The following is a 10,142-nucleotide window of genomic DNA, read 5'->3' on the forward strand; positions in this document are numbered from 1 at the left end:
GTGCTTGCTTTTAACCTCCAATCAAAGTATCTCTTCAACTCACTGAATTGGGAAACGTAACTATGGGTAAACGAAATCAATGTTTCACCAACATGCCCACTATGTCTTCTATCTCCCACTGCAATCCCTCTGGTCACTACCCTCCCTCCCTCATCCTCAGGACAGTTTCCCTCATTTCAGGGGCTTTCTTCAACAACTTCTTTCAATCCAAACAGTAAATACGAAATCAGTGACTCTCAAAGTATGGTCCCCAGACTAGCAGTATCAGCATCACCATGGAGCTTGGCAGAAACGCAAATTCTCAGACCCACTCCAGACCTCTTAAGTCAGAAACTCTGGGGGTGTGGCCTCACCAAGCCTTCCAGGTGATTCCAGTGCATGCTAAAGTTTGAGAACCATGTTTTAGTTGACTAAAATTACATTTTAGTGTGAATTTCTTTGCTTTCTCTATTATGGACTGGATTGTGTCCCCCTAAAATTCCTATGTTAAAGCCTTAAATTCCAATGTGACCATATTTAGCAATAAGGTCTTAAGAGGTAAGCATTAAAAGAGGTCTTATGGGTGGGACCCTAATCCAATAGAACTGGTGTCCTTAAGAAGAGATACCAGCGAAAAGGCCATATGAGGACACAGCAAGAAGAAGGCCATCAGCAAGCCAAGGAGAGAGGCCTCAGGAGAAAACTTACCTTGCTGACACCTTGATCTTGGAATTCCAACCTCCAGAACTATGAGAAAATAAATTTCTGTTGTTTAAGTCACCTCGTCTGTGGCATTCTGTTACAGAGCCCTAGCAGACTAACCGATCCACTTTTGCTTCGGACATTACTTAATTTTAATATACTTTTTATCTCCAGGTATGGAATGAAAACACTACCATTTTTAAAGAAAGAAAATTTTCTAAAATTTCCTTCAGCATGTGTTCTTCAAGGCAATCTTTCACCATTTTTAGATGATGGATTATTTTATACCCTAATCCCTTGAAAAGATAAACCAAAAGTATATCCAGCTTAAGCTGTTAGAAATGTATTTCCAAGTACTAAATAACGCAGTTTCAATATCTACAATCCATTGTAATTAGACTTACTCTTTACCCTAAGCAAAGACCAGACCCCCTTCTCAAATTCCTTTCCTCTCTTCTCCCCTACTACAAGAATGCCAGATACTGATATGCTTTTGCATACACTCACTTTTATTTTACTTTGTAGTTATAATTTTTAAAACCATAACTGTATTTTGCCTTTTATCCAATGTAACAGAACATATCATTAAACCTTCCAAAATAATTTCCCAAGGAAATTTTAGCAAAATTTGTTTTACAGTGAGTATACTCTTAAGAAATACTACTGTAATAAATGAATGTTATGGCCAACTAATTATACTGATAAACAACCTAACTGGTCTAAGAGCACTCTCTGGACAAAGGCCATTTCCATGTTTCACTATGCCTACATCGGTGCACGGCATATTTATGTTCATTCTCAACATGAAATTACATGATTCATGTATATGGTCTATATACATGCACAGATGCACATAAATTTATATTAAAGTGACAATAAGTGTTATTACAGCGGCCACATACACATTAAGAGAAAACTGAGTATTAGTCCAGATAAAAATATATATAGATCCTGTCTCTATCATATATCTATAATTCCTTTAATATAATACTCCTTCTGGGGTTACTAATACAGTTGACCCTCTCTATCTGTGGGTTCCGTATCCAACCAACCACGAATAGAAAATATTTGGGGGAAAAAAAAACGATGTATCTGAGCATTTACAGACATGTTTTTCTTGTCGTTATTCCCTGAACAATACAGCATAACAACTATTTACACAGCATTTAATTGTTAGGTATTATAAGCAATCTAGAGATGATTTAAAGTACAGCCATGCACTGCATAACGTTTTGGTCAACAAGGACAAACCACAGATTTGATAATGGTCCCATAAGATTATAATACCAATTTTTACTGTACCTTTTTTATGTTTAGATACACAAACATTTACTGTCGTGTTACACTGCCTACAATATTTAGTACAGTAACATGCTATATGGGTTTGCAGCCTAGAAGCAACAGGCTATGCCACATAGCTTAGGGGCTGCAGTAGGCTATACCATCTAGGTTTGTGTAGTACACTGTGTGACATTTGCACAGTAACGAAATGGCAACACATTTCTGTATATGGGAGGATGTGCGTAGGTTACATGCAAACATATTTTACTTGAGGTACTTGAACATCTGTGGGTTTTGCTATCTAGGTGGGTGGAGGTGGGGTGGTCCTGGAATCAATCCCCCATGGAAACTGAGGGACAACTGTACTTTCAACTTATTAGGCAGTAAGGCCAAGAAAGTGGTCAAATCACCTAGTGTCTTTCTCACTACAAGAAACATTAAGTTTTATTCCATACACTCTATTTACTAAGAGAGAAAGATACTAATATTTTGGGATTAAATTCAACATGGGATTAAAATAAATGCTGCTTAAACAGCAATGTTAGTATTTTACAACTTATAATAATACTTACTTTTTAAAGTTTAAATCAAACAAAATATATTTCATATATTTATTTAGGAACCATTAAAACATATCCAAGAATTCACTGGACTGTGAATTAGGAGGCAAAACTCATACAGTATGTGCAATATCACCTTTTCCATCAGTTTAGTTATATGTAGAATACTAAATCAGATAGTTATTTAAAAACAAAAACAAAAGTAAACTAAAACAAAGAACATGTAAGAGCACTCTCCTCCAGGTGAGGAGAGGAAAATCAAGACCACAGTGCTGACAAATCCAGAGCTCCTATGTAAGCACCCAAAGGCACTCACTTTCTTATAAATTAGACATCATTCCACACCAAGGCTCTCAGCACGCAGGACTCTAACCCAAGGAGAAGATATGGCCTTCAGCCAAGGTCAGATTTTTGTCTGTTCACTGTGCCAGGTGATGAATTTACAGCACTTTATTTCATGTAACTGTTGAGGTCTCATCAATGTTACTCTTCATTACTGAGGATAACTGAGTGAACTATAAATAAAGCAGCAGTTCAAACTATTCACTGCACAAATGTTTTAGGTTATAAAATATCTGGAGACCCACATAATTTTTTTCACAACTATTATAAACTGCTGAATAGGGGAGTGAGCTCCAGGGATCAGAAGTCAGACTTCTAGCTCTGGACTGTACATTTTAATGAAACTACTTTATCCTAAGTCTTGCTCATTTAGCACTAACTATGATAAATAAATGGATAGACAATAAATTTCAATTTATATAGGACAGAGACTACCTGCTTTGGCCAATATTATCCCCAAAATCCAGCCTAGTATCTGAAACTATAGGTGGCACTACATACAGCAGGCACTCAAATTCTTTGCTGAATGAATACTACTTTTGTCACAGTTTAGGAAAGCTAAACACTGAACAGTGGAACAGGCACTAAGGTGGGAGTCAGATCTAGGCTTTCATCCTTACTGTAGGATCTTGGGGCAGGTTGCTGTGTACCTGGGACTCAGTTTTCTCATCTGTTAAAGAAAGGGTTGGACCAGGTTTTGAAAGCACTTTTCTAGCTCTAAAATTCTTTGTCTACCTGCCAAATCCTCCTTATGTCTCCCAGTCAAAGTATAAAATATTGGTTTTGCCATCCATAAGCTTAGGGCTAATCATATCTTTTGCTTATAGGTTCCTTTACCAAAAAATACACAGGAAGAAGCCTTAACCTTAGTTGTTATTTAGATTCATTATCAAATTCTCTTTGATAGTTCAGAACCTTAGTTCACCACATTCATTGACTTCAGTGAATCTAAAAACCATCTATTCTGATTGGCAATAAACAGATGCTCTTTAGATGTTGTTTTCGATGCTAGCACTCTTTTTAAAACTTACGTACAGTATGTATTTCAGCTTCTCTTGTCAGGTCCTAACAGGGCTACAAAATAAAATACAAGCCACCCAGTTAAATTTAAATTTCAGATAATCAACAAATAATTTTTTAATCCCATGTATGTCCTATACAATACTTAGGACACTCATACTAAAAAAAAATTAATTCACTGGCAATCTGGTCCTGATTTCCTAGTGTCATAAATTAACAGTTTCCAAAGAAATGTAATTTTACAATGCAGGTAAACACGAAATAAAATTTAAACTTTCTTTGATTCAGAAGGAAATTGGGTCTTCCAGCAGCTGAGTATAAACTCACTCTGTCTCCCAACCTACCACACTTACAAAACATTGGAAATGAACTGTAAAATGGCGTTTCCATCTGGCCTGCCTTTCTGGCCCCAGACAAATGCACTCAGAGGCACATCATGCCTCTGAGAGGGAATTTAAAAACATTAAATTCCCAATTTGCAGCTCTGGGGCTGCCTTATTCCACATCTGGCCCATATTTAATATGGTTTTTTACTCCTTATCTATTTGTTAATTTGCTATATATTTGTAGACTTCTATTTGTCTATTTTAAACACACATATTATAAACTAGTAAGGGAGATACCTTTTGTATCCTCACCTTCATCTCCTATCCTTCCTCATATACATAGTACACACAAAGTCATGTATACAGAAGTTTAGCAAACATTTTCTGAATATCAAAAGTTTAGCAAATGTTTTCTAAATATTAAATGTCATTGTAGAATACTGTAAATACAGAAATTTTAATGGTCTGAATTGAATTCCTACTAATCCTAACACAAACCTAGAATTCAACTTTTGAATAAATTCCTATCAATTGCTTTACTTTTCTATAGTTTAGGCATAAAACGTACAGAAACCCCAGTTATGAACTTTCTGTATGCTAGGATTCTTTGTGGTGAGCTTTTACTGAATAGCTAAGATACTCTAAACCCTGTCCTATATGCTGCTTACTATGTGGTATGACTATAAAGCAATAAGAGATATTTCAAAATAAATACCAGAACATATATAGCCTAATAAATGTTTATTTTTCTACCAAGAATTAACTTAAATCATTCTAATAATGCTGCCATTGCTTAAAACATTTGCTCTCCTTTTTTGAAATTTCCTTTATACTCTGGGATACTTTTTAAAGAAAATATCCTCAATGACAGCAAATCTTTTTTTCTTTTGGAAGATTTATCATTAAGAGTAATTCTGTATAAAAGTCTTATTAATAAAGTGGGTAGCTCACACATTGTAAGTATAGGGACATTGGTAAAAATTGTATCACAAATATTGTTGTTTATCAGAGGCAAGGCAATAAAGTGTCTTGCAATACAGGATCCCCTGAATCAACTCAGAATGTCAACAACTTAAGTCCAAAGAACTTGCTCATTCTTGTGAGTTGAATTAAACAGTTTTGCTTTAAAAAAAAAAAAAAAAGAATAAACACGTATTTTACCATTTATTACTTACCACTTACTAATTTTGACATGAACGCTTTCTAAGATCTTGATTATTGTGTTTTTCTACTACAGACCTTAACTATTTTCCCCTGCTATCACTGGAAATACCACATTTAATCAACAATTACTATTTTCTCCTAAAACTTCTGGTAGTATAAATTCTCCCTTTAAAATCAGGATAATATCAAATCTTCACTGCTTGTCACTTTAAGTGTGTGGCACAATATTCCCACAACCTAAGGAGAACTGGATTTAAATCTGGCTTTTTTGCAGTCAATATTTAGAATCAATAAGAATAAACCAAATCCCTAGCCTCTTGTACATTTTCCATCAATCTTTGGGTAAATTAGGCAAGCACTTTAAGAATCACCCAAGAACATTTTAATTCCAAAAAGGAAAAACAATCTAGCTCTTGACATTATTTCAAACTTCTAGTAACATGTGAGAGGCTCAACTGTGTACAGCAGAAAGAGCAGTGGACTAGAGTTAGACAGCTGGGCCCACATGCCTTTCTGCCATTCAGCATTTGGGCATGTAAACTGACTCATTTCTCTGTCTATAGGGAAAAAAATCATCATCCTATTGAGAGGGCTATTATATGGATTAAATGATACCGACTGTTACATGCAACATGCTTCTGATACAATCGGTCCTCTTCTAACTAAAAAAGAAAATCAGATTCTTTATCCTTATGACCTCAAATATTAAAGCCTATAAGCCAACTCCATTTTCTTTAAGGAAAGCAATGGTCTGAAGCCTGTGACTGTTATTAGTATAATATTCAAACTCTTCTCCATGTCAAAAACACTTATTTATTCACCAGAATTGGGTTATATTTGCCATAAGCTAAAACTTATCATTATAAAGACAAACCTTTATTAAATATTTTACATAAAAATCTTCTGTCAATGTACCACATAATTTATCCTAGACAATTTGTAAAAGTCAAACATACTTAACCAGGAAGTGATCACTCAGGATTATTACTCAGTTTGTTTAAGACTTATAATACATGTCACATACTATGCTAGGTCCCAACAAAGAACTCAGTCTATCTAGGGAGACAGATTTGCAAACAGATAAACTTAAGAGCTATATTTCTGACTCAAATAATCATTCTTTCCACTTCCCAGCATTCTTAGCCCACAAAACAGGAAATTCCACCCCTTTTTCCACATTGAGTCTATGGGAATTTGAATCCCTAATTTGTTTAAAATATCTCTTAGAAGCCTATAATTAAGAAGTAACACTGAAACCAAAAGCTAGCTTATACACAGATTGCCTGTCACAAGTCAGGCAAAGCAATTAAAGAATTTGCCAACTCAGAAAATCACAGAATTTTCAAACTAAGAAAGGACGGTGTTTCCTTTTCATGCATTAGTACTCAGGGTCACTATTACATTAAGGACAAAAATAAAAATTAAAAACACAAAGACAATTAAAAAGCTGGGATTAACCAGTAGGAAATTCTAATGAAACCTATACACTTTAAGTTTCAAAGTTACAGGTCAATGACATAGCTGCTAAAGAGGTTAAGATCATAGAACATAGGTTAAAAAAAAAAGCAACATGCTACCATGATGTTATTCTTAATCAATGGCCAAAATGATTTAGTTGACTTAAAACTCAGGCTAAGACTCAAATTTTTCTATATTGAAGAAAGTGTACTATGCCTAGACGACAGCAGATCCTTGAATAATATTTCGTTTAACATGGTTTCATTACGACATTGATGAGAAAAAACAAAATCGATTCCAGGCTGGGACGACTGTGTGGAATCTTCACCTTCTCCCTACATCTGCATGGGTTTTCTCCAGGTATTCTGGTTTTCTCCCACATACTAAAGATGTGCTTCAGGGAGAGGCTCTGGCCACTCATGACCCTGAACTGGAATCAGCAGATCAGAGAAATGAATTAATAATTACAAATTATTGTCAAATAAAAATACTAAAGTATACAATAATCATACAAATGCTCTATAATAAATGATGTGGTATGAGAGCAATCTGCAAGCTTGCTGTTTTTATGATTGTTTTTGAACTTTGTGTGGTAGGAGGTGCTCCTTACAATTTTCACTTAGCAAACATTTATTCTTTGATTTAACCCACTACCTACCATGACCACTGTCACTCACTGATTCACCAAAAATTGGGTTGTCTTATTTTATTAATCTTTCTTAAATGTATGTATGGAATTACACTTATTTCAATGTTTAATATCAGATAATTGGTAATGTTCTTGTGACCAGAAACATGCCATAAGAAACTTAACTCTTGTTTATATCGACTAGTCTATGGTAAAACTGGTTTCGTTACACGTCATTTCACTTAATGTCGCAGTGTCCAAGAACCTATCGACTACACTGAGGATGTACTGTATGCTTCTGTCAGTAAAGTATTTCTGAATGTATACTTAATTTTTCATTTTACTCCCTACAACTAGTATTAAAGCCAATAATTTATTTTCTGTTATTTCAGAATTAAGTAAATACTGAATATGAAGTGATGGCAACACAGAAAAGGAAATGACTGTGCCTAGGGAAGCTGCAGCAATGCCTTATCAAAGAACTGACCTTTAAAGTGAGTCTTGAATGAAGAGTCCTATTTTGTAATATTTAGGCAAGGGGAGTATGATTTACAAAGGCATACACAATGAAAAGATTGGGCATGTCTTTAATACAGGAAGAACTCCTGCTATGATACGAAGTAACCATTGTGACAGCAGGAATGGAGCAGTATAGAGGGCTCAGAGTTTAACTGGACACATTCATTAATTAAGTACTAACTTAATGAATAATCTAAATGATAAGCACCTAACTTTCTGGACAGGACAGAAGAACTTCATGAAGGAGCTTCATAATGAGTCCTAAAAAAATGACTAGTTTGGATGAGGACATTCCAGATAGGAAGAGCAGCACACAGCCATTGCTTTTTAACCAAATTGTCCATGCCTATTAAGTTTTGTGAATTCTTATTTTTTACTTTAAAAACCTTCTTTTCCACCACTAAAATGTAAATTTTCAATTAGTTCCTATGATACTTGTGCTTGATTCTAAATAGTCTTTCTAGTTTCTGAAATTTGCTCTCTTTCATCTGCAGTGTGCTGGCAAACCAGTTATCAAAATGTATTTAAAATATGAATAAATACAGCAAGTAAACCCCTAAAGTGGAGTAAGGTGCTGAGAGTCTTGATTCATGAACTTCTGGCAGCTTAGAGGGCTTTTCTGCCAATTTCCTGGTTCTCTACTTTGTTTTACATGGTTCAGGAAACTGGATAAATAATAGCCTTAGGCTGGGAGAAAAATTATCCTACACTTTTTTCCATTCTTCTTCTATTTCTGCTTTCTCTCTGATTCTTCCCCATTCCAGTAGCATTCCAGATAGCAATTAGTCCACTGAGTTACATTCCAGGACAAGAAGACTGGTTTCCACTGACCTTAAAATTAGAGGAATGTCATGGTACAATTAATTTGATACATTTCATCCTTTTATACCCATAACTGTTCTAAGTAATTAAGAATTACTTGAGTAGCCAAAAGAAACACTTGCATGAATGTTCAAATACATATATAGACAGATGTGCATCTACTAACTAGATATAAAAAAGTTATATTCAACTACATAATCTGTCCTATTCTCTCTCCCTCTCATATCCCTCTTACAACTGTCACCTTAATTTTAAAAAATCCCCAATGCCACTATAATCTATGACTTTTAATGACAACCTCAAACTCCTTCTGTACATGTGCAGATCTAGATTAAACCATAATCTCTCAACATCCCCCAAACCACTCAAAGTTTCCTCCTTTCAACTCCCTAGAGTATCTGCTTATGGGGGGGGTTACCTGGTATCAAATACATTGAAGGGCCATGGCCAAAGAATCTGCTCAAAAGCGCTTTCCCTCCACTCGGGAATAAGGCCTTCAACCAACACAGTTCCCACTTGTGGAAACATTTAATTTAAATCTAGGGCCACAGGTATACTTCAGGGAGGGAGACAGGAGGAGCAAGTCCGACATTATGAAAAACTGATAGCCTGGCTTGCTACCTAGGCTGTGTGCAGAAGTACAAACAGAGCTCAGCACAACTTAGAAAACCCTCCAAATGTAATTGTGACAGAAGGCCAGATATCACCATCAAGAATTCTAAGAACTGGCCAGGCGCAGTGGCTCACGCCTGTAATCCCAGCACTTTGGGAGGCCGAGGAAGGGGGATTGCTTGAGCCCAGGAGTTTGAGACCAGCCTGGGCAACATGGCAAAATCCTATCTCTACAGAAAGTACAAAAACTAGCCAAGCATGGTGGCACACGCCTATAGTCCCAGCTACCTGGGAGGCTAAGGTGAGAGGATCACCTAAGCCCATAGAGATCGAGTCTGCAGTGAGCCATGATCGTGCCATTGCACTCCAGCCTGGGCAACAAGAGCGAGATGCTGTTTCAAGAAAAAAAAAAAAGAAAAGAATTATAAGAATAGAATACAATGGTAGCAAAACTACTGAAGTTTGAAGGTTTGACAGCAGATTCTAGAACGCTTTTCTTTACTTGTATAAGAATAGCTGGAAACAATATACCCCTATTCATTATAGAAGAGATCACAGACCAGGAATGGGACATGTGCACACACTTAGACTGGTTCTGGAAGCATACAGCACCTGATGAATCACTGCACAAAAAAGGAAACCAAGAAGGAACACCAGACACTGAGCAAGGCTGACTTAAAGCTCTGCATAACAGTCTCTCCTCTCAGCAGGTCACAGTTGTTACTGTCT

Source organism: Pongo pygmaeus, chromosome 10 (assembly GCF_028885625.2).
Source record: "Pongo pygmaeus isolate AG05252 chromosome 10, NHGRI_mPonPyg2-v2.0_pri, whole genome shotgun sequence".
Classification (NCBI taxonomy): Eukaryota; Metazoa; Chordata; class Mammalia; order Primates; family Hominidae; genus Pongo; species Pongo pygmaeus.